The sequence below is a fragment of the Odocoileus virginianus genome, chromosome 5 (genome assembly GCF_023699985.2).
Source record: "Odocoileus virginianus isolate 20LAN1187 ecotype Illinois chromosome 5, Ovbor_1.2, whole genome shotgun sequence".
NCBI classification, from domain to species: domain Eukaryota; kingdom Metazoa; phylum Chordata; class Mammalia; order Artiodactyla; family Cervidae; genus Odocoileus; species Odocoileus virginianus.
The window spans coordinates 19,076,021-19,102,186 of NC_069678.1; the positions used below are offsets into that span (position 1 = coordinate 19,076,021).

At 38.4% G+C, this 26,166-nt stretch overlaps 1 protein-coding gene across 2 annotated transcripts in view; it reads left to right on the forward strand.

The window, feature by feature from the left end:
- Positions 1-26,166, forward strand: part of ATF6 (activating transcription factor 6) — a 239,568-nt gene that overhangs the window by 138,270 nt on the left and 75,132 nt on the right. Inside the window, exon 1 of one of the 2 annotated variants that reach the window (XR_011487744.1) lies at positions 6,098-7,295. The exons of the other annotated variant lie outside the window; for it this stretch is intronic. The gene's annotated coding sequence lies outside the window, so the exon portion shown is untranslated. Of the gene's footprint in view, positions 1-6,097; positions 7,296-26,166 lie in introns of those variants that run through there. 2 annotated transcript variants of the gene reach the window in all.

Sequence of the window (26,166 nt, forward strand, 5' to 3'; positions counted from 1 at the left end):
AGAGAAATCTGATCAAAAACACATTTCAGGAAGATAACTCTTGAATTGTTCACATAAGGCATTAGAAGAGGATTTTTACTTCTAAAGGAAGAAATTCTCTGCCAGCATTGACTTATGTTTATTAAGTACATATTAGCATAAAACTCAAAACATCCCCTACTTTTAGTTTACAAGTACTAAACCAAAATAATATAATTCTATTATATGATATAAATATATAAATTAAATATAAATATTACAAAAATAAAATTCAAATCAACAACATGAATTTATGTCATAGACCATGTTCTTGTGTAAGTCACTACTGATAAGTACTGACTCTCATGGTGCAAGTGCTTTTAATTTTTAATTAAACATTTCCATATTATTAATTCCAATTAATTCTCCCACAGGTGTTCTCTACTTGAGCCACTAAGAAAACCTTTTGCTCTATTGGATTAACAGTTATTTGGGAGAAGGGAAAAAAGGATAATCATACCTAATAGGCTCCTTTCTCAGAAGGAAATGGCAACCTACTCCATTATTCCCGCCTGGGAAATCCCATGGACAGAGGAGCCTGGTGGGCTATAGTCCATGGGGTTGCAAGAGTTGGACACAACTTAGCAACTAAACCAACACCACCTAATAGGCTCCCCTTGGTACTATCATAATCATAAAAATGTAATTGCTGGGCCCCAGATCACATGGCAGTTATAATATGATCCAGAATATGCTTACATCAATTAATTTATCATCAAAATGAAGACACATAGATAATTATAGGGAACCAGTGGACATCAGTTTGAAAAATACTGAAATAGATTAATTGTTCATCCAGTGCATTATTTTTTTAATTACTTTATTTTTGGCTGCACTGGGTCCTCGTTGCTGCATGCTTTCTGTAGTTGCAATGAGCAGGGACTGCTCTTTGTTGTGGTGCACGGGCTTCTCATTGCAGTGGCTTCTCGTTGTGGAGCACAGGCGCTGGGAACACAGGCCTCAGTAGTTGCAACATACAGGCTCAGTAGTTGCAGCTTGCAGGCCCTAGAACATGGGCTCAGTAGTTGTGGTATATGGACTTAGTTGCTTCGCCGCATGTGGAATCAATCCTTCTGAAACAGGGATCCAACACATGTCCCCTGCATTGGCAGGCATATTCTTATCCTTTGTATCACCAGGGAAGTCATCCAGTACATTACTGATGCACGCATTTTGTAAACAAGGAAGCTATCAGTGACTTGAATGGAGAATCACTGGCCATAGCATCTTAAAAAGTCAAGAATCTAGGACCCGAAAATCAGTGGATTTTAGTTAAAATCAGTGATTTTAAGGACCCTTGAAAGTAGACATCACTGTCTCCAAACTATCCCAATTATGTAATTTGTACAGCAAGGCTGTATATTGTCACCCTGCTTATTTAACTTATATGCAGAGTACATCATGAGAAACGCTGGGCTGAAGGAAGCACAAGCTGGAATCAAGATTGCTGGGAAAAATATCAACCTCGGATATGCAGATGACACCACCCTTATGGCAGAAAGTGAGGAACTAAAGAGTCTCTTGATGAAAGTGAAAGAGGACAGTGAAAAAGTTCGTTTAAAGCTCAATGTTCAGAAAACTAAGATCATGACATCTGGTCCCATCACTTCATGGCAAATAGATGGGGAAACAGTGGCTGACTCTATTTTTCTGGGCTCCAAAATCACTGCAGATGGTGATTGCAGCCATGAAATTAAAAGACGCTTACTCCTTGGAAGGAAAGTTATGACCCAACCTAGACATCATATTAAAAACAGAGACATTACTTTGCCAACAAAGGTCCATCTAGTCAAGGCTATGGTTTTTCCAGTGGTCATGTATGGATGTGAGAGTTGGACTATAAAGAAAACTGAGTGCCGAAGAATTGATGCTTTTGAACTGTGGTGTTGGAGAAGACTCTTGAGTCCCTTGGATTGCAAGGAGATCCAACCAGTCCATCCTAAAGGAGATAAGCCCTGGGTGTTCATTGGAAGGACTGATTTTGAAGCTGCAACTCCAATACTTTGGCCACCTGATGCGAAGACCTGACTCATTTGAAAAGACCCTCATGCTGGGAGGGATTGGGGGCAGGAGGAGAAGGGGACGACAGAGGATGAGATGGTTGGATGGCATCACTGATTCAATGGAAATAGGTTTGGGTGGACTTGAGTTGGTGATGGACAGGGAGGCCTGGTTTGCTGTGGTTCATGGGGTCACAAAGAGTTGGACACGACTAAGCAACTGAACTGAACTGAACTGAAGATGAGAATAATGTGAACTTGCTGAAGACATGGCTTTTGCAAGAAGGGGTTCTATTTAGAAACACAGTTTTCAGTCAAGGTAGCCAATAAACCTTTGTGCTTACTTCACCTATGCCCTCTGTGATATGGACTCTAAATACTGGTGATCTGAGAAATTCAAGCCATTAAAAAAAGATACTTATATTCAACTGTGTAGTACGGTTAGTCATCACTGCTAAATAATAAGACAGTGAACAAGAAAACTGTATCTTGTTTTGTTTGTCTAGAATACACAGTTCTACTCCAAAGAGTAAAGGGAGATTTTGGACTGTTGATTAACCCTCCTTCATAATAGCTAACATTTATTGAACAATTACTATATTCCAGGCCCTCTGCTAAACTCTTTATATGTATTAACTAATTTAATCCTCAAAAATAATTTTATAGATATTATTATAGATCAAAAAAATGAAGCACAGAGAGGTTAGATAACTTAACCAGGGTCACAGTGAGTAGCAGAGCTAAGATCTGAACGTGACTAACTTCAAACTTGAACCACAATGCTATATTGCCATCTTGACTTCCCTGGTGGCACAGACAGTAGAGAATCTGCCTGAAATGCAGGAGACCTAGGTTTGATCCCTGGGTTGGGAAGATCCCCTGAAGAAGGGCATGGCAACCCACTCCAGTATTCTTGCCTGGAGAATTCCATGAACAGAGAAGCCTGGCAGGCTTCAACGGGGTCGCAAAGAGACACGACTAAGTGATTTAACACATTCACTTCCTCTCACTTCATTTAAAGCCATGGTCATGTTAGATGTGGAGACTTGATTCTGACCAAAAGGCACTGCAGACCGTTTATTTCTGTACCTTTCCTTACAGCAGTCTAGGAAAAAGAATGAAGGAAGAGGACGTGATATATTTCCCAGGCCTAGAAATTTCTCACTTGGAGATATTCACATGTGGTAAATGAAGCCATTTGGTCTAGATAACATAAGATCCATTGCAACCCAGAGTTGAAGAATTTTATAAAGGCATAAATATTATCACCCACCAGAGTCTTAAGATTATCTAGATTTAGCCCCACTGATGATATTTCTTCTAACTTTCATAGACAGAAATCAGTGGGGGGCGGGGAGCGTATTTTGAAAGATTAAATTCCAATCCATATCTCAAGCTTACAGGTGTCCCCAATAGTTGATACAACAACAGTTGTTTAGTTTTGTAAATGGAGCTTACACTTAGCACCACAGAATCCCATCTTCACAGGGCATAGTTTCAGATTTGGAAGATATTTAAAGGACAGATCAGTCCATAGATCTGTTGGTATTCCTAAAAGATGAGTGGGGTGTCTGTTATTAGCTTCAGTTCATGATGAACCCCACTGGGCTGTGAAGAAAGGAGAAACTGGCCTGAACAAGACAACACTCTCTACAGCTGCCCCTAGCCTTCCCCCACCTGTTAGCACTCCCTGTTAATTTCATGGGTCAACTCAAGGCATGCAAGTGCCTTAAACAGTCTTCATAGCTGACCACTGATGGTTGATCGCAGAAGAATTAGGAGCTGTTACTTTCCTACCAACTGCTACTTTCATTAACAAGACCAGAAAGCATTACAAATAAATAAAATTCTTACATCATATCAGAAAAAAAAGAGTAGTTGAATCCCCCAAAGGATTTTCTATTTTACCATTAGACAAGTAAATAATTTCATATAAATGGCTACATTCATCACTTACAAACAGAAAGAAACTTCTCTCCTTTTTTAGAACAGCAGCTGAAAGAGAGGGGATATATGCATATGTATGGCTAATTCACTGTGCCGTACAGCAGAAACTGACAGAGCAGTGTAAAGCAACTATGCTTCAGTTAAAGCAGAAAAGCAGCTAGAAATATTTTCTCTTTGAAAACAGAATAACCATTTGTTAAACCATATTTCTTGATACCTTTGAGGATGTTATTGGTACAAAAAGGAATTTCCATGCTGGCCCTATTGTAATCTTTTATAGCCAAAGTTATGAAGAAAATCAACATTTGGGAAATTGTGGTCATGTTTCAAGATCTGCTTTCTCTTTTCTGTTTGACAGCTCTATCTAAATTCTCATAACTTGAATGTAAATATGTGTATGTAAAAAATGTATGTCTATCTAAATCACCTCTTAGGAGAGGTTTACTATAAGTATAAATAGAAATTATTTATCTAAGCCAAAAAAACTTGCATAATACTGAATTCTGCTTTTTCTCATCTTGCCACATCTAAAACTATCACCATGTTAATTTTACTTTCTTAGACTTTCTTGATGCTTCTCTTCAACCCCATCACCACCCCCAATGAGGTATTTTTTTTCCCCATTTAGATTATGGTATTTTAGTGGCTTACATATAGTTGAAGCTGTGATGCGCTCCCCAGATCCCTCCTCAGAACTTAAGTTTTTATTTCCCAACTGCAGGAAGTCCTGCCGCCAAAGAGCCCTCTTCAGAACTGCCTTGACCCCATCTCAGGACACCCCTGAAGGGCATTTCCCAGCTCCCCATGGGGGTCCGTCATGGCTCTGAGACTGCACTGAATTCCAGCGTCTCTCAGTTCTGTCCCTTCCTTTCCATAGGTGTTTATCTTAAGAACACTCCCCAATAAACTTCCAGTAAGCAACTTCTCTGCTTGCTGGGGGGCCCAACCTGTAACAACATATTTGTCTTGTTGATATTTTCCTTTTGGTTCTAGATTTTCTGAAATTCTAGTTAGCTAAAATCTTACTATGTCAAGGTTATTTCATCAGGCATGTATTGAGCACTTGTAAAGGAAATGAATTAAAACTTGGCTCCTGTCCTGAAGGAGTTTACAGCCTGACCGAAGTGACAATTACATTTGAAACTATACTATAGCATCTTTAGAATAATCCTTTAAAAAAAACAAAACCCTAAACTTCAATAATTTTAGAATAAAAGTGAGTGGCATGGATTTTACTCTGTAGGTTGCAAAGAACAAAAGGAAAATATTTCAGGGAAAAGAAAATGAATATAAATAAATAGGATGAAAGTTTAGAAGGCTATAGGATTTGTGTTTATGATTCCAGAAACCTTTAAGGAAAAGGTAGTTTTTTCACTTATTTTGAATTAACTTGAAACTTACAGAGAATTTATAAGACTAATGCTGATCTCTCATACAATCTATACAGAGTCATCAATTTTTATCATTTCTCCACATGCTTCAGCATTCTCATTCTCTATACAAATGCACACACTGACAAACATACACACTCTTTTTCTGAACCATCTGAGAATAGGTAAAATACATCATACTACTTTATCCCTTAATAGTGTAGTATGTACTTCCTAAAAACAAGGATATTAACCTCTGTAAGCACCACACACTTATCAAATTCAGGAAATCTGTTACTTTAATCTACAATCTAGATTCAACAGAATTATTCACCAAAATGAATTTTAAGAAAAGTTCTGTAACTTAACATTTGTGATTTAAACTGAAAATTATATGAAGCCAGCCACAGAAGAGCTCAGAAGTTTTCTAACTTGGTTAAAAATATAACAGTGAACTCGCTTCTGACTTCTATGTATGCTTAGTCGCTCAGTTGTGTCCGACTCCTTGCGACCCCGTGGACTGTAGCCCACCAGGCTCCTCTGTCCATGGGGATTCTCCAGGCAAGAGTACTGGAGTGGGTTGCCATGCTCTCCTCTAGGGGATCCTCCCAACCCAGGGATCGAACCCACGTCTTCCGCATTGTGGGCAGATTCTTTACCGACTGAGCCACAGGGAAGCCCTCTGACTTTCTAAGGGGAAAGCATGGATAGTCTCAGATTACCTGTAAAGATGTGATTTAAGGCTCTTCAGAAGTGAGCCTTGCTCTTGGGAGCCCGTTTCGTGCGGTGACTTTCAAAAGAGATCATGTATTCTGGATCTAAGGACTGTGGATTTTCCTGACCTGCGTCTTGACAGCTTAAGTTTAACGATTTTCTTTGGAACTGTCTTCCAGCCCGTGGGGGCCAGTAAATGGGGGATGGGCCGCCCAGATAACTAAATCCGGCTGGGCCCCCTCCCCACCTACACACATGTGGCCAGGGCGCCATCGGGAGTGGTCAGCGTGTGGCTCCGCCTCTGCCACGTGCCAGTCCGCAGGGACCCTGGGACGTCACTTAGGCCTAGCGGGCCCTGGTCTGTTGGGAGTTGGCGGTGGCACCGGAAGCCCAAACCCGTATCTGCTCCAACATTCGATGCCCCTGGTGGTCATGGCTTCTCCGCTGAAGCTAGAGCAGGACATGCAGGGGAAAGTAGATTCATTTCGGGCCCGCATCGCCCAGGAGGCCGAGGATCTAGTGTCCACCTTCTTCCCTCAGAAGCTCTCGGAGCTAGATAGTCGGGTCCAGGAGCTCCGCCTGCAAGACTTGTCCAGAATCCGTTCAGTGCCAGCCCCAGAGAGCCTCATCGCCCCAGACACTGCTGGTGACGGGCCCAACCGGGACCCACCGCCTCTGCAGACCCAGCCCTCCATCAAAGTACTAGCACTGCCCAGCGGCGAGGGACAGCTTCTGCGAAGCAACCAGCATCTGGTGGAGTTGATTGAGCGTGTAAAGCCTGAGATCGAGCTGCTGAGAGATAAATGCAACACGGTGCGGATGTGGGTGCAGCTGCTCATCCCGAAGGTGGAGGACGGCAACAACTTCGGAGTGTCCATCCAGGAAGACACCGTGGACCAGCTGTGGACCGTGGAGAGCACAGCAGCCTCCTATCTACGCCGCTTCTCCACCTACTACAACACCCGGGCCAAGTTGGTATCCAAGATAGTGAAATACCCCCAGGTGGAAGATTATCGCCGCACTGTAGCGGAGGTCGACGAAAATGAGTACCTGAGTGTGCGCCAGATTCTGCTCCACGTACGGAACCAGTATGCCACTTTGCATGATGTAATCCTCAAAAACATCGAGAAGATCAAGACCCCTCGGAGCACCAACACCGACAACCTTTACTGAGGACCTTTCTCCACCCCACTTTCCTTCAGGAGCTGGCAGCTGTTCAGGCAGCCAGAAGGCTGGTTATCTACAGGTGACGAAACGACTGGAAATATGCGTTACTCTTTAGAGACAGTTTCGTGTAGCTTATCCTCATAATGAATCCTCTTGGTATAATTTTTATTTGATTTTTTCTTCGGGGAGAGAGAGAATGGGATCAAGCCATCTGGTTGAAGGTGGTAAGGTTGGTCAAGGAGAGGATGGCCGTTTTAAAAACAGCTTTATAGATGATTGTTGGCCAAGGCTGCTTTTTTTATGGCATTGGTGGTATTGGATGGTTTCAGGGGTTAAAAAAAAGTTTTAAAGAAAGTTCAATGAAGCTTTTCTTAAGGTTCTGCTCTGTTACTTTGTTCAAACCTCAGAAATGCTCCTTTTATACCATCTTTTGGTTTTTGCAAGAAAAGGAGTTTAAAGGGATGCGTTTAGGTCATTGTATGCTTTTAATTTAGCAAATTGAAATAAAAAATCATTTTTTGATGGCCTGTGTGCTTATCTGAACTTTAATTTTCAGATGTATAGTTTTCCCCCTCCTCAGCTGGACTCATACCTTTGGTATTTTTCAACTCTGATGTGTAAGAAAAATGAGCATATAAAAAGGGATAGATCTCAATTGTTCCTAAGAAATGGGCATTTATACCTCCCTTAGATTGAAGAGAAATCTGTGAAAATGGCTTCCTGGCACAATCTTCTGCCATCTCAGCATCATCTGTTTTCCTTTTACCCACAATTTAGAGTTTCTTCTGTGTATCCATTTGTTTAAGTCCCTGCTAAGTCCTTCAAGCTTTATATCACATTTTTTGCCCTCAACTGATTTTCATCTCCTTAAGATATTTCTTAAGATATTTCTTATTTTTGTCCCTTAAGATATTTCTTATTTCTTAAAAGTTTTCCTGTCAAATTATATGGGTCATTTTTTAAATCTGAAGTCTCTAAAATGTGACTGGGTTTTTTTCCTCCTTCCTGCTTTTGCTGTCTGGTTTAGGGGAAACCATTGTCATCTTCTCAGTGGTAATCTGTATTGTTGGTATATTTCAAGTCCAGCATTTCCAGATTTCATTTGCAGGTAAGGTAAATTACTATACCCTGAGTTGCTTTAATGCATCAGAGAATTTCTTGCAGTTATTGATATGAATTTTTTCTTCCATGGTGGGTTTTTTTTGTTTTTTTTGTTTGTTTGTTTTGCCTTTTTTCAGAATTCTGCTTTATCTGGTGATGAAGATACTTCAGCCAGTTGAAGTATATTTATTGAAAACTTTTTCAGTGGGACTTCCCCAGTGGTTCAGACGGTAAAGTGTCTGCCTACAATGCGGGAGACCCAGGTTCAATCCCTGGGTTGGGAAGATCTCCTGGAGAAGGAAATGGCAACCCACTCCAGTATTCTTGCCTGGAAGATCCCATGGACTGAGGAACCTGGTAGGCTACAGTCCATGGAGTCACAAAGAGTCAGACCTGACTGAGTCACTTCACTTCACTTTCTTTCACTTTTTTTTTCAGTGTTAGTATTACTTGAGGATCTTCATCACTCAGAATCAGCATTTGTGGGAGTTACATAGTACACAACTGGAAAAAGAAAGAGTGGGAGTTACTTCTGTTGCATTTTTATATACAGGAATGAGATTATTCCCGTGTACAATTGACAGCTTCATCTCTTTTTCCCGTTCAGCTAAGTGCCCTGAATCCTCATGAGAGTTTTAAGACTACGCATAATAAGTTATGACCTTAATCTTTTAATGTATTTTATAGTAGTACTTTCATGCAATAAATTATTTCTCAAATGAGTTTTTGGTAGGGGAATTATGAGGGATTAAATTTATTTTTGTGAGAAATGAGAATGTATTTCCCATTGGAAAGTTTTCCCACATAATGTAAGACCCTCTGAAACTAGGTAACTGTCCAAGTCAGAGTCTAGAATCTATTATTAAAACTTGCTTGTAATTCTACTCCCCTCCCCTTTTTTTTGCAATATCTTTATAAGAATGTACTCCTTGCTATAAGTGAAACAACCTTCAGATCTTGCTTTAGATAGGATCAAAACCTGATTATCTACTCTTTTCATTGATCCTAATCCTCCCCCACTTCCCCCTTTCCCCATTTAATGAATGAAATCACTTTTGAAGGAGACTTTTTAATTTAGGAGTTTCTTTTCAACAATGCATTTTGGTTGCCAGGGGTGAAAACCAGCATGAACCTTTATTGTACAGACTTGACTCTAAAGGCTGCTATAAAAACATTTCCTGTTTAACAGTAAGAATTGTTTAGTATGTAAAGCAGAGATGTTTTCTTTTGCATCTTTTTAAAAAAAGAAATATTTCTTGTTTTGAATTACACCACATTTCTAGTGGGTGGTTTTGTTTTTCTAAGTGAATAGTGATGTTCATTACGTTTTTTTTCTGGAGTGGTATCAAAGTCTGTGCAGGAAGGGCATGATGATTTGGGGCACCTCTTGCTTTTTCATTTTTCTTATCTTTTTCACTTGAAGGAGTAAAATAGCTGTTTCTTCATGAGTGAAATGAATTAGAGACATAATTACCTTTAAAAACTTTATAACATATCCTTATAACTTGGCCTGTATTACTAAAATATACATGAATATGTATCTATATTAACCTATATAGATGAGAAAAGATTGTAAACTGGTTTAGTGGAAGCTTTATTTTCAAAGTAAACTTCTAAAAAATGATGCCCTAAGATAGAACAAGTTTATTCTTTTGTTGAACTTCTGAAAAGCCTGCATCTTTCAGATTGGATCTTGTAAAACAAAAGATATTGCCTAATAGAATTCTGGTTGCATTTAACATTCTTCCTCAAGAGTTCTCTTTATTTCCCTTTTAAGGTATTAGATCTGATTCAGATTAAGTGCCAGGAATTCTACATCAGTTCATTTGACAGGCATTTAATTGCATGCCATTGTGTAATAGACAGCGTGAGGAAGTCCAATTGTTGGTTGTTTTTCAACCATAGTTAATCATCTCAGGTTTAAAATATCTGTTCCATACGTGATACCACCATCATCTTGCTGGTTCCTTATACTCTTAAACTGTCAAACCCTATGCCATATGCCAGTTCAGTTCAGTCACTCAGTCATGTCCAACTCTTTGTGACCCCAAGGACTGAAACACAGCAGGCTTCCCTGTCCATCACCAGCTTCTGCAGCTTGGTCAAACTCATGTCCATCGAGTCAGTGATGCCATGCAACCATCTTATCCTCTGTCGTCCCCTTCTCCTCCTACCTTCAGTCTTTCCCAGCGTCAGAGTCTTCCAGTGAGTCAGTTCTTTGCATCAGGTGGCCAGAGTTTTGGAGTTTCAACTTCTTGATGCTGACCCTATGTGAGATTGAAATAAATTGTCTCTAATATCCAAGCATATCTTTTACTAAGAAAATATGCATGTCCTTTTTAGTTCAGATTTCTGGTATTTGCATTTTTCTCCGTTCTAACACTATATCAAACAAATTTGGAGCTGGTGCCTACTTCTGCAAAAATCGAGCCCTTTATGATTTCTCCTTGCATATGGTTGCAAAAGCTTTTATTGTAATGAGCCTGTTTCAGGACTGGTATCAAAACATGGTAGCCAATATGAGCCATTTGCTAACTGTTAGTTCTTAAAGCGTCTTTTAAATTCCTTTTAAAAAAACAGCTGAATTGAAAGAGTGTGTGTGTTTTATGTTTTGTTCTTAGGAAATGGTTTGAAAAACTCATTTGAAATTAAAAATTTTTAGTTTTAAATTCTTTTTATGATTCATGAAAGCTTCTAACTCAGATTTGATTGGAAATTCTGAAATTGGTAGATCTGGTTTTTAAAGCTGAGTGACATACCTTTCTTAAGCCATAAAACTGATACAGAAGAGGCTCAAAGTTCTTAAGTTTTGGAACTTAGAAGTTTTTTTTTTTTAATTATCAAATTGTTTATAAATTCTTTGGCTATTAGAAGCAACTTTTTAAATAGTCTTTATGAGGTTTTCATATTTCTACAGAACTCTTACCAAATAGCCTCAGCCATTAATAGATAACTGTGATCAATTTAAAATGTTTTTTTCAGTTTCAAAAGGACTATCTCAACACTCAGAAATTTGAAAAACAAGCAGGGAGAATCCACTAGTTTAATGAAATTATTGAAGCTTATGTATGGGTTTCATTTACTTTAAGAAATACATCTTATGTTATTGCAACAAAGATTATGTATATTTCTATAGAAGATAAGCATTTACATTTAAATCAAGTTTTACTAACTAGAATTTCATTTGGCTGTTATACCCCAGATTCAGATGCAGTAGATAAACCCCCTTTAATTTTGTCTTTCAAGGATTCTTAAGGCTCTGTTACCTAGCTGTGGCAATGATATGCATCTAGGATAAGGGTTTTGACCACAGTGTGGAAAATAGAGATCAAGTAGCGAGGAAGAGTGTGCCTAGATTACTGTGAGAATGTCTAGATATGTACATTAGGATTTTACTCTGATTTTGATTTGAGGTTCCATAGTGGAATTAGCCATTTTATTGTTTAGTGTTTAGCCCATTCCCCCTCAAATAACATTTTTATTACCTCTGTAAATATGTTCAAGAAAGCACTCATTGTCTTGTGCTGATTAGATGAGTTCTTCTTACAGTGATTTGGTATGAGTAGGAGGGAATCCTGCTTCCGTTGTCAACATTTAAACATTTCTGAAAGATGCTATTGTGCACTGACATCAAGGCATTTTAAAAAAATTACTGATGTTTTTGAAAAAACAAAGGACTCAGTCAGTTATAGAAACAGGTGTTGGACCACCCTTGTTCGCTGCATTACAACACTGTAGTGCTAACACACGCGTATCTGCCCGCCTTGAGCTGAAATTATCCGTGGGAAATAACAGAAATGTAGAAGTTTCATGACTTGTCTTTTCATCAACACTCATAGGTGTTTAATGTTAGATGATTATATATTTGTATATGTTTTTTCTTTGCTTTCTTTTTTGTGATAAGTCTTTAAGTTCCTAAAGTTAATTAGCAGAATCTTATCAGTGAAGCTTAGTGATCCCAGTCACTCAAATTTAAACTATTTCAATACTAAACTGAACTTAATGAATTCTCTCACATAGGGAAAGTCAAGTGTTATTTTCACTTGTGAAAAACTATCAGGAGCTAATGAACAGGAACTAAACCCACCTACAGAATTAAGTTCCTTTTATAACTTGGCCATTTATTTTAGCTTTGTTATTTAATCTCACTCTCAACAAAGTTTTGCAGCATGACCTTGGAAATACTGTTTGCTTCAGATAATACAGCATTTTGAAATTCTTGAATAAATATATAGCTTCCAATTAAGGTTTTTGATGTACTTTTGCCTCCTTAATTTTACAGACGAAGAAATTTAGATTCAGAGAATTATATAACATCACACAGCTTACATGGCAGAAGTCTAGAAGCCAAATCATCTTCCATTTCAGGCTAGTGCTTTATTCACTGCACTGTACTGCATCTTCATTTTCAATAAATGAGATTATAGTGTGTTAAAAGGGAATTCTAGAAACGTGCAAGCCAGTAGCCACAAATTAACATATCACTACAAAGTGGTGTATTACTTCATTCTGTGAAACTTAAGAGAAGTTGAAATGTTTCTAAACCAGAGTGGGCTGTAGTATTTTTACTAAAAGATTATGTAAAGGTATCTAAAACAATGTCTAAATTTATATGGTAACTGTAACTTTATTTTGATCATAGAAATGACCCTTACTAAACAAAACCCAGGCGTTTCAGTACCCCCATTCCACTTCTCCTGAGGAGACATTCTAAACTATCAGCCATGCCATTTGTGTTGGTGGTGGTTTAGTCGCTAAGTTGTGTCCGACTCTTGTGACCCCATGGGCTGTAGCCTGCCAGGCTCCTCTGCCCATGGGATTCTCCAAGCAAGAATACTGGAGTGGATTGCCATTTCCTTCTGCAGGGGATCTTCCTGACCCAGGAATCGAACCTGGGTCTCCTGCATTACAGACAGATTTGTGTTGGAGGGAGCTGCTATTACAGCATTTGGAGATAGGTGGGGAGAAATATAGTACAAGATTTTATTTATTTCATTTTTGAATATACGGGTTTAAAATATCTTACTGACCAAGTCCCCTACCCTCCCATTGTTTACCACCAAAGAACTGCTAAATGGAGTTGTTATGGCCCTGTCCCTAATAACCTACAGAATAAAGGGGGAAAGCAGAGGAGCGGTAGGTTTTTGTTGGAGAGGAAGGCTCAAAGGACCATTTCCCAAAAGAAGTTTATCCTCTAGAGCGTCACAGTGTTCATTATAGTAGCTGTTAATCTTCAAATGTAACTGGTCCGAATGGAGATGTGTCGTAAGAGTAAACTACACACCAGAGTTTGAAGACTAAGAGCTTGAAGAAAAAAAGTAAAATAGCTCAATAATTTTTACACTGATTACATACAAATTGAATGATAGTATTTTGAATATGTTGGGTAAAGAAAATAGATTATTAAAATTAATTTCACCCATTTCTTTTTACTTTTTTTATTGCTGGAAAGTTTACATGTGACTTACATATATGGTTCGCAATATATTGATCATAGGCAACATGCTTAGAGCTAAGATTTCTAAGTTAATTGGGTTGAGTCTTGAAGCTGAATCAAAACCTTCTATGGTGACATATTATGGGGACATTACCTGAAGACACTGATTTGTCATCTTTTCATAATGCATGGTAAAAGTGAATCAGGACTTCTCAGAGTTCAGCTTAATGTTGGAACTTGGAGTGCCTAAAGGAGTGGATGGCCAGCATGCCACTTAAACATATCTTCTAAATATCTTATCTCTTATCCACACTTATGGTGAGAGCCTAGAGTACTAGCCTTCTGTATTGCTAATTCAGGGTGATTCCATATGCTTTAGAAACCTAATAGATGGTAAGGTTGACATCTTATTTTGAAGATTGACTTTCCTAACAGTTTTTACCTGGATGAAGGAATAATGTACCTCTGGTACCTACAGATACCTTCAGGCAGAGTCAGGCTCATCCTCAAGGAGCAGCATTTGAACACTCGGTGAAATCCAGAAAATTCCACTGAATTCCTGTAATACTGTTTCTTTGTATTATTTTTATGTGTACACATATAATACCTTCTCTAGGTAAGTTTCTTGAGAATAGTGAGGGACTTTTTTTTATTCACTGTTTATCCTTTTGGTGTTTTGCATATAATAAGTTTATAAAGAATTTTGAATTAAATTTAACTGAGCCAAAACTTGATCAAACTAAAGAAAATTGTTTTCTTATAAGACATATTAATAGTAAGTGAGGTACTTTGTTACAACTGAACATGTTTGTGGATGTATACCCAGGAATATGTAACAATGATAGACATCTAAAAATTTGATTCATAATTAAAGACCAATTTTAGGCTTCTAATTAAACATATTTTAATCACAATAATATAAATGTTTTAAAGTACTTTTGGCAGTTCTCCTTCAGTATTCCCAGTGATTTCATTAAGCCTATTCACCCTGCAACAGCTGCAAGTTATTCCAAACATCTGTACTGAATTCCCATGCTGTATAAGCCCATTTGAAAACAACTCTCTCACCCCATTAACAGCGTCAGTAATTCTCTTACTACTTTTCTAACCAAGAGTTATGGAGAAATAAATCTAGTATATCAAAGAGTGAAAAGTTTTGTTTTTCAAAATTGATTCTCTGTGATCATGAGCATAATGCTTTACCCTTCCAGATTTCTGATTTTAAAAAGTTAATTTCTTAAATATTTAAAGGTACATAGTTTATTAAATACCCAAGGAACAATTCTCTTAGATTTTAAGTTTTATTTGCTAATATAAGGACTTAAAATATTCTGGTTAAAATTATTTCATAAATTTTAAACAGTTTAAAAAGTATAGTGAGCTCAAGACATCACTGTCTTATTCCTCAGCCTCTTTAATGTTAGTGAATGTTTTTCTCTGCTTCTTTCCTTCATTTTCTGCTGTGAGACAGGCAAAAAATTATTGAACCCATTACCTTTGTATTTCATAGCTTATTCCAATACTTCTTTAAGGCACCCATCTGGAACTAAAGAAATTTGACAGAATGAGATGGTTGCTCTTCTGTAGAGGAGTAGTGAAAAAGGCCATTTTATGAGATTCATGAGCTGAGAGTTAATGTTTTCAATAAACCAGTAAGTTCAATATAGTCCTTTGTATTTAAATTTCAGCTTATTGCATTGCACTATATTAAGTCCAAAAGACCACACAGTATGGTAGGAAGTTTAAATGTTACCTAAGAATCAAATTTCTGTTTATACTTTTAGAAAGAAGATTAAGAGTAATGGCAACAAATAAAGTCAAAATAACTTGATTAAAGGAAGCAAATAATTGTAGTTTATTAAAAGAATATCTCCTTAACTTTTTGCTTTGTAAGTACATAAATTTATGTATTACCTAGATATGCTCATTCTGTAAAAGTTTTATGTAAAATTAATGAACTTTAGCCCCATAAGAACATTTAAAAATTAAAACTGATGTTTGAAAAATGAGAATTTTGATAATTCCCATAGGAAAGACTATAAGAAATACTGTATCAGAAAGAAATATTACTCATTACTCATTTTTTAAGCTCTTTCATTTCTACCTCAGAAATCATTTAACTTTTTTCAAAGATGTTTAACAATAGTCCTACCTAGAAAATACATTTGAGACTTTTAGTATTATTTCATGGTGATACTATTCTAAATATATGTTTATAAAGAGGCAGTAACTAGATTTACTCTGAAATTATTTCTGAAATTTTTAGCTACACTGTCAGATTAATGGCTAACTTATTTTCTTTTTTAAATTTAATTTTTATTTTATTTTGGAGTATAGTTGATTTACAATGTTGTGTTAGTTTCAGGTATATAGCAAAGTGATTCAGTTATATGTCATTCTTTTTCAGACTCTTTTCCTGTATAGGTTATTGGAGAATATTGAGTAAAGTTCCCTGTCCCATACATAGACTGGTCCTTGTTGATTATCTGTTTTATATGTGATAGTGTGTATGTGTTAATTTCAAACTGATCTCTTCTCAGTAATTTCAAGAAACAGTATTATTTCATTAAATAATCAAATTATCCCTGTCTGTTGGTTAACCTATCCTGAGGATTTACAAATCTATTATTTTGTTCGAGTGTATGTGAAACTCTTTCTGTACAATACATTTATTACCTTACATATAGGAATACTTTTGCTGTATAACCCTGGTAACATTGTTATTATGTTTTAATATAAAATTACTAGTAGATAGAGAGACCACTATGTCAATCACCTGTACATTATTCCATCCTGTTAACCAACAGAGATCCTTAACTATCATAAAATAATTGTTCTTGTTTGTCATACATGTGAAGTATTTGAGTGTAATTGCATGAAGTAATTTTTAAAGTCAGTCAGTCTTGAGTGACCAAGCATATTCCTCAGTCCCAACATTGCCCCCTACCCCCACGCCCAGTATACCCTCACCCCCAGTATATTTTAGGCAAGCCTTAATTTGGATTTCTACTCACAGTTTTGGCAGTCCTAATGTGTGTAGCAGACAGCATCTTTTTTTAGATTTGAACTTGCTCTTGAATCACTTATGAATAAATGAATGAATAGATAAATAAATGGCTAAAGTAGGTACTCACCTGAAGTTTGGTGGTTTCAAACCACTGTCTGTCAGTTCAGTCTCTCAGTCGTGTCCGACTGTTTGCGACTCCATGAACCACAGCACACTAGGCCTCCCTGTCCATCACTTAACTTCCAGAGTCCAGCCAAACCCATGTCCGTTGAGTCGGTGATGCCATCCAACCATCTCATCCTCTGTCGGCCCCTTCTCTTCCTGCCCTCAATCTTTCTTTCCCAGCATCAGGGTCTTTTCAAATGAGTCAGGTCTTTGCGTCAGGTGGCCAAAGTATTGGAGTTTCAGCTTCAGCATCAGTCCTTCCAGTGAACACCCAGGACTGATCTCCTCTAGGATGGACTGGTTGGATCTCCTTGCAGTCCAAGGGACTCTCAAGAGTCTTCTCCAACACCACAGTTCAAAACATCAATTCTTCTGCGCTCAGCTTTCTTTACAGTCCAACTCTCACATCCACACATGACCACTGGAAAAACCATAGCTTTGACTAGATGGACCTTCGTTGACAAAGTAATATCTCTGCTTTTTAATATGCTGTTTAGGTTGGGTCATAACTTTCCTTCCAAGGAGTAAGTGTCTTTTAAATTCATGGCTGCAATCACCATCTGCAGTGATTTTGGAGCCCAGTAAAATAAAGCCAGCCAGTTTCCACTGTTTCCCCATCTATTTGCCGTGAAGTGAAGTACAAACCACTGTACTGTAATTTTATTTTTTAAATTTTGATTTTATTTTCTAGAAAAGTTTTATATTCAGGGAGTTATCATCCAGTTGTACTTTGATCATTCTTTGACTGTCCACAATAGAGTCATACATTTATTTCCTCTTTGTGAACAAAGAAAATCATTTAACAGTTCTCAATTTTTCTCATGAATAAGGTATATCATGGGAGCTTTGAAATAGTAGATTCAAAGATTTATAGGACTGTTTTCACTATTCATAACTTAAAACATCTAAGAATAATTCCTAATATGTAAGATTACCTATACTTATTTTGACATTGATGTTTTAATATGTGACTGTGTTAGAATTGTTCATGCAAATGCACTCTAGAATCCTATTAATAATATTGAAATTATTATGTTGAAATTAGTTTGTTTTACTTACAGTCATCCCTACTTCTTATGTTCATATAATTATCTAGCATTCATATAGGTTTGAAGCTATGAAGATTATCTCAGTTGACAATTTTTCTCCAGTGTATTTATCATCCTGATATTAATATGATTTAGAGTTATGTTAAAGGTAGTGTGTGCTTCCTGAACATACACCAAAGACAGACCAGAAGTACAGAAAAGAGAGATTGGAAGTTTTATGTTATAGACAAATATGATTTGTTTGATAATTATGTTTGTTAAGTTGCTGATGAATGTTGATTTCCTTTTATTTGGGGACATCCCAGAAACCTATCTGGGTATGAGCCGAATTGAGCATTCTTAGCAATTTCATAAACTGCCTTTCACAAACGAGTTGTATTTCCTAATTTGGAGGTCTCAATGTCATTTTTCTTGATGATTTTAAAAACTTTTGATTTATTCAGTATTCCAAACAAACAAACAATTGTTTGGTATACTGAAATAAAATTGTTATTGACAGAGCTTGGTCTAAATCCCAGCTGGGCCTCAGTTTTTTCAAATGAGGGCACAGGCTATAAAATCTCTGAGGTCTCTTTCTGCCTTATGGCTCCATGCTTTTGCCTAGTGTAATTTCTGTCATATTTTGGTTGGCTTTTTGCATGTAATAGCAGACCTTTAAGAATATCTCCCACGTGAGACTTGAGACATGAGATTTGTGGAGTCAGGAAGGGGATGATCATAAAGTCTTCAAAGACAAAGAAAGTATGAACTGAACCATGTAAATAGGTATTTCCAGCACTGAATAATAAAGATTAAGAGCAATACAGACACAGGGACCCTCACTGCCAAGTTAAGTATACTTGAAAGAATGTGGGGTTCCCAGGTGGTGCTGGTGGTAAAGAACCTGCATGCCAATACAGGGGACATAAGAGATGCGAGTTCTGTTTCTGGTTTGCAAAGATCCCCTGGTAGAGGGCATGGCAACCCACTCCAGTATTCCTGCCTGGAGAATCCCATAGACAGAGAAGCCTGGCGGGCTATAGTCCCACAAAGAGTCGGACACTTCTGAAGCAACTTAGCACACATCACCTCAGTTAAGTATGTATTCTCTATATATTCATTTGAATGTTCCATATATAGCAAGAGTCGTGAAATAGAAAAGGGAAATTTTAGATTGCTTTGGATTTTTTTTTAATATTTTAGAAAGCAGCAGTTTGGTACCTTTGCTTAATAACTGTATGTTGACACAAAGAAAGGGGTTGGGTTAATTGACTGTCACTTTTCCCTCCTTTATAATTTAGTATTCACTTCTGAGACACTTGCCTTGGTTTTTTTTTTTTTTTTAATAGTATCTACTGTTTTCCTAATTGTTAAATTTTTATTTTCCTTTTTGATTTGTGGCTCCTATTTATAATTAGCCTGATACTTCAATCAGCCATTTCAGATTGTCATTCTACTCATCTTTTGAGTTCTGTATTAGCTGCTGATTTTTCATGATCTTCTTTGAATGTCAGAGCTCAGAACCATTTGATTGGCCTAAAGAGCATATCTATTGTCATACTTCCTAATAAAAATGTTTGCTTGTTGTAAGAGAAAAGATTCAAAACTCAGAGAAAAAAATCTCCCTCCCCCGCCCAAAAAAACCCCTTCTATTAGAATGAGGAACATTATCTTTGTATGGTATCTTGCCTAAGGTCTCCCATCTATTCAGTCTAATTATGAGGTAGCTCAGTTGGTAAAGAATCCACCTGCGATGCAGGAGATCCTGTTTCCATTCCTGGATCGGGAAGATCCCCTGGAGAAGGGATAGGCTATCCACTCCAGTATTCTTAGGCTTCCTTGGTGGCTCAGATGGTAAAGAATCCGCCTGCAATGTGGGAAACCTGGGTTCGATCCCTGGGTTGGGAAGATCTCCTGGAGAAGGGAACAGCTACCCACTCCATTATTCTGGCCTGGAGAAGTCTATGGCCTGTGTACTCCATGGGATCACAAAGAGTCGGACGTGACTGAGCAACTTTCTCTTTCATGAGGTACACTCTTGTGTGTGACCTGATATTCCAGGGCTAGGCTCAGCACACTTTACTTCCTCTAGTGCTTCACCTTATTAGCACTTGTACAGACCTCACATTGGATAAGGCAGTGGCACCCCACTCCAGTACTCTCACCTGGAAAGTCCCATGGGCAGAGGAGCCTGGTGGGCTGCAGTCCTTGGGGTCGCAGAGAGTCGGACACGACTGAGTGACTTCACTTTCACTTTTCACTTTCATGCACTGGAGAAGGCAGTGGCAACCCACTCCAGTGTTCTTGCCTGGAGAATCCCAGGGACGGTGAGCCTGGTGGGCTGCCGTCTGTGGGGTCACACAGAGTCGGACACGACTGAGCGACTTAGCAACAGCAGCAGCAGCAGCAGACCTCACATTAGAGAGTGAACTACAGCTTAGATTCTTATTACATTGCTTTGAGTGTTTCCTTAGGTAAGTGTTGGGCAGTATCTTAAAATAATAGCTTCTGCTTCTTAGAGGCATCTGTTTAATAGCTGAACTCTGATGAGAAACGTAAGTGATTTTCGATTAAATGTGGTCTTCTCCAGTTGTACTCCTCATTTTACTGTTTCTGGTGAAGAACATATTTTCTGTTTGGGTGGTCTAAACTTTTTCCTTTCTCTGTTCTATGCATGTGTGTTTTCCTTTGTTTCGTTTTTGTCATCTTTACAGTTAAGGAAGTTTGTAAAGAAACATTATAACATCTCTAGACAGATAAGTCTTCTTTAAATGAGTATATTTCATGTTCTGTTGACTTGAGTCCCTTTAACAATAATAGAAAAGACTGACTCACTTTTTTTAAGTTTCAGTTAGTTTCTATTATTTGCCCAATTTATTCTAGTGCTGTGGATACAAAAATTCCAAACATTTTTAGCTCTTTGAAGTCATCTTTGTAGTGACCAGCCGTAATTCCTTTCATTCCTAATAATGTCGTTGTTGTTATTGATCGCTAAGTGATGTCTGACTCTTTGCAACCCCATGGACTGCAGCAAGCCAGGCTTCACTGTCCTTCAGCATTTCCCAGAGTTTGCTCAAACACGTGTCTGTCTTGTCGATGATGGCATCCAACCGTCTCATCCTCATACATCCTAGTAGTATATCTCATCATTTACGAATATAGATCAGTAATAGTATTTGTTTTGGTGGTATTTAAGATGTACTAGGAAAAGAGTGCATTTAATTGTTGACAAGAGATTAAGATTAAAAAAAGATATTCTGAGGATATTGTTGTTCAGTAGCTAAGTCATGTCTGACTATTTGAGACCTCTTGGACTATAGCACACCAGGCTTCCCTGTCCTTCACCATCTTCCAGAACTTGCTTAAACTTGTATCCATTGAGTCGATGATACCATCCAACTGTCTCATCCTCTGTCATCCCCTTGTCCTCCTGCATCTTTCCCAGCATCAGAGTCTTTTCCAACAAGTCAGCTCTTTGCATCAGGTGGCCAAAGTATTGGAGCTTCACCTTCAGCATTAGTCCTTCCAGTGAATATTCAGGACTGATTTCCTTTAGAATGGACTGGTTTGATCTTGCAGTCCAAGGGACTCTGAAAAGTCTTCTCCAACACCACAGTTCAAATGTATCAATTTTTTGGTGCCCCATCTTCTTTATGGTCCAACTCTCACATCTGTATATGACTACTGGAAAAACCATAGCTTTGACTCCATGGATCTTTGTTGCCAAAGTACTGTTTCTGCTTTTTAATATGCTGTCTAGGTTTGTCATAGCTTTTCTTCCAAGGAGCAAGCGTCTTTTAGTTTCATGGCTGCAGTCACCAGCTGAGGTGATTTTGGAGCCCCAGAAAATAGTCTTTCACTATTTCCATTGTTTCCCTATCTATTTGTCATGAAGTGATAGGAACGGATGCCATTATCTTAGTTTTTTGACTGTTGAGCTTTAAGACAGCTTTTTCACTCTCCTCTTTCACCTTCATCAAGAGGCTGTTTAGTTCCTGTTTGCTTTCTGCCATAAGGGTGGTGTCATCTGCATATCTGAGGTTATTGATATTTCTCCTAGCAATCTTGATTCCGTCTTGAGCTTCATCCAGCATGATATTTTTCATGATGTACTCTGCATATAAGTTAAATAAGCAGGGTAAGTACAAGTATATGAGATTAGCTAATGTGAACTTAAGCTTGGGAATGAAAAGGGGGCATATTTTGTGCTGAAGGTAAGAAAAACAAAGGAGTCCAAGATGGTTTTAGATTTATGTTTGGATAACTAGATAGAAATTGATGAGTTAATGAAAGTAGAAAACCCAGGAAAAGATAAATTTTAGTTTAAGAATACTGTTATAGATACTCCAGTGGAGATGTTTAGTGAAAATTGTAAATATGGATCTTCAGTTAATGTTTGGGAGGTTTGAGTCAGACATATACTTTAAGTCATGGGTTAGATGAGAATGCCAAGTAAGATTCACCACTAAGAAACACCAATTGTTAATGTGGAATGTGGTGGAAGAGAAGGTAACAACAATAACATTGGAAGGAAATGAGAACTAAGAGAATTTGAGGAGGGAAAGTTGCATGTCAAATGCTGCAGAGAGAGATCTAGTGTGAGGACTCGATAAAAGCAAGTGGCATTGACAGTTAGAATGTATTATTTTTGAGGAGAGTTTCAGTAGGATGGTAGTGACAGTTTTCATTAATTTGGGCATCAAATGGGAGATGAGGAAGCCCATTGATTTATGACTCTATTGTAGTTTACCTATCTAAAATAATGCCATTATTAATTTAGTTAATGTTTTTGAAAAATGTTAGGTCAGACATTAACTGACAATGTCAAATATGTCAGAAATGGAATTACAGCTCTGTCCTAGTAGTGTTTCTTGATTGTAAACAACAGAAACCTACTGTAACTTAAAGCAGAAACTACTGACATTAAGCAGAAAAGGAATTTATTGGAAGTCTGTTTGGTAGTTCACAGATACCGTGGAAGGCTGGAGAATTCAGCTGAGAGTGTGGTGGGAACCAAAGGAAGCCACACAGCAAAGAACACAGCCATTGTCTCAGCTCAGAAGTTGGGTGAGGACACCCCACAGATGGCTAGCACTGCTGTCAGTGGCAGACTCTTCACTGCTGTGAACAATCTGTATGTCTCTGACTCTTTTTCACTAATGCCTGAGTCTTTCAAATTTAAAAGGAGTATCTGATTGGCCAAGCTTATGTCACATGGCCATGCCCTAGTTGCCAAAGAGCTGGGAGAGAGGCTTCGTCTCCTTGCTTCAGGTTTCTGTAGCTGAAGATATTTTCTGCACAAAAACCCACTCAGTGGTAGTACCAACAAATAGAAAAGCTTTTGGGATGCAGGATAGCCATAATCACCAGCTAGTACTATAAAAACTAAGTGCCAAGTCTTAAAGATTTAGGGAAACTACTTTGAAATTCATATGACTAAAATGAAAACTACTTATTAAGCTTAGGAATGTAATCTGTAGCTTACCTTACCAATATTAAATATCAAGAGTATTAAATTAAAAACTTGACTTTAATCTCTCCTGCTTTGTACCTTATAATATAGGCCCTTCGGTGTCCTCTCTCTCCAGATATCTGGGCCCCTATACCCTACCCTGGGATTCATGATGGCAGCCTGGGCAAGCTAAAGGGAGGCAACGCTGTTGAACCTGGTAGTAGAAGCACATGTCTAGGAATGAGATTAGTCTTGGCTAGACCTGAATGGATGTGAGGAGCAGCTGTGACCCTTTGGAAGGGGAGGGAGAAAAATAACCACTTTGCAGAAGAGAAAATTGGGTTGAGGCTGGGGCGGGGGAAAGTGCTTTGGGCCACAAGGGAAGCTGAGCGGCTGGGCCAGGCCAGGGGTTGGCTGGGGCGGGAGAATAACAGTGGAGGGAAGCAGAGGAAGGCGTGTGTTGCACAGATAGTAGCTGCCCAGATTCTCCAAATGACTAGGCCTGTGAGGAGCTTTTTTTTTTTTTTTTTTTGGTACTAGGATTTAACTTGATTTTTAAATGTGTTTCCTTGCCAGAAGACCATTATAAAGTCTACCCGCAGAAGAAAAGACCCTTTATCTATGTAATTCAAATAAAACTAGACATTTTTTTTTCTTACCCTTTTAAAAGACTAATTTTGGCATACTGACACATCCAAAAGAAATGCAAATCCAAAAGTTCAAAAACTTGATAAGTAATGTAACCTTTTAATGGAGTCTCTTGAAAAAACTGGAAAGGGAATATTAATAGTCAGGAAAACATCCTCTTCCCTCCAACCACCACGCCCTGCCCCCAGCACACAGTCACTGCCTTAGTCTGTCTTCTGTCACACAAAGCCCACAGCTCAGGCTAGCCCTCTTTACTCAATTCTTTTCTACCCTCCCAACTTCCAGACTTCTCCCCCCCTGCTAAACTAATACTTTTAAAAACATGTAAGCCAATGTAGCTTCTTCCAACTCCCTTATCCACCTATAACCTCACCCCTCCCACACACACTATCAGCAGCACAGAGATAGGAGTAGAAGCTCTGAATACTTATACTTCTGTTACTTCTCTCTCGCCAGTTTTTTAAATTAAAAAAGGTGAAATATCAGAGTGTATTCCTTCCTTGGTTGAATTTATCGAGAATATCTATGACAGTTGACACCAGTGTTAGTGAAAAAGAATAATGAGAGATCAGAACAGAAAGACAATCAGTGGGGACCAAATCACAACAGAGCTTTGGTTTCTGGGCTCAGGACTTCCGATCCGCTGTACGTGCCTGTCAGCCTCAGTTTCTTTCATTCAGCTGTGGGCAGTGGTTCTCACTTGAGGTGGAGCGGAGTACACCTAGACAGCAGTGTCACTGCCCACTTTGTAGCTTGCCGTGTCAAGGCCAGTCTTTCCTAAGATGTCCTTTATGGACGTTTCACAGCCCCTCCTGTTGCTTTGCGTGAGACTGAGATCAAAATTGCTTTGGAAAGAAAAGGACCAAGATCTGTAGTGAAGAGTGGGGAAAGATCCAGACACTGAGAATCATTCCGGGAGAGATACCTTTAGAAACATAAATTAAGTAGGACTCCTCCTCTTCCACCGCAGAAGGTTGTAGAGTCATAGATATGAAGGAAACAGCTAGAATCATATCCCCCCCATGTTCCTGTCCCCTGTTTACACACACAGGGCATTCGAGACTACTCTTGTACGAGTGAAAGTGAAAGCCACTCAGCCGTGTCCAACTCTTTGCAACCCCATAGGCTATACAGTCCATGGAATTCTCCAGGCCAGAGTACTGGACTGGATAGCCTTTCCCTTTTCCAGGAAGTCTTCCCAACTGTGGATCGAACCCAGGTCTCCTGCATTGTGGGTGGATTCTTTACCAGTTGAGCCACAAGGGAAGCCCAAGAATACTGGAGTGGGTAGCCCCGGTGGATCTTCCTAACCCAGAGATTGAACCGGGGTCTCCTGCATTTCAGGCAGATTCTTTACCAACTGAGCTATCAGGGAAGCCCCAAACTGGGGAATGAGGGCATCAATCCCGCTACCTCTCACATGCTAAGCAAGCGCTCTACCATTTGAGTTAATCCCCTGCTCCACTCTTGTACAAGTTTACCTCATTTCTAGAGCCTGTGCCTAGAACTTTTAAAAAAAATTTTGGTCTCGACCCAACATTTTCCCCACAAAAAAATAATTCTCTTAGATACCGATATTTAACTTTTTGCTTGAAGTGTTTACTAATTAATCTCTCTCTTTTTTTTTTTTTTCCAGAAAACTTGACTCAATTTTCTATAGACACAAACCCTTCCTCTGTCCCATCCCTATCCTTTGCTTTGGTAGCATATCTGTAGTTTGCAATTTAATTCTCAGGATATTCACTTCCTGCCAAAGTAAAGTCAATTTTTAAAATAAGACATCTTGTAAACATTATGTCTGACAAACTCTCATGTGGTTAAACTCTATACGTTTAGTGTTGGATCTTTCTCCTTAATAAGACATTTTTGTGATTGCTACTCTCAGCACACAACAAATGATGATTGATAACAAGTTTCAGGAATCCTAATGTATTTTCCTAAATCACACATGGTCCACCTTTGAAAAAGCTCTGTATTATAGCTGAAAAAGTTTTGAAGTTTGATGAGCTCAGATAGGAAATAGGAAATAGAAGAAGAAGAAATAGGAAGAATAAGGTCAGAGACTTCCTAGCACTCTACCTATTCAAGGCATGTAACCAGCATTTTGTCTAA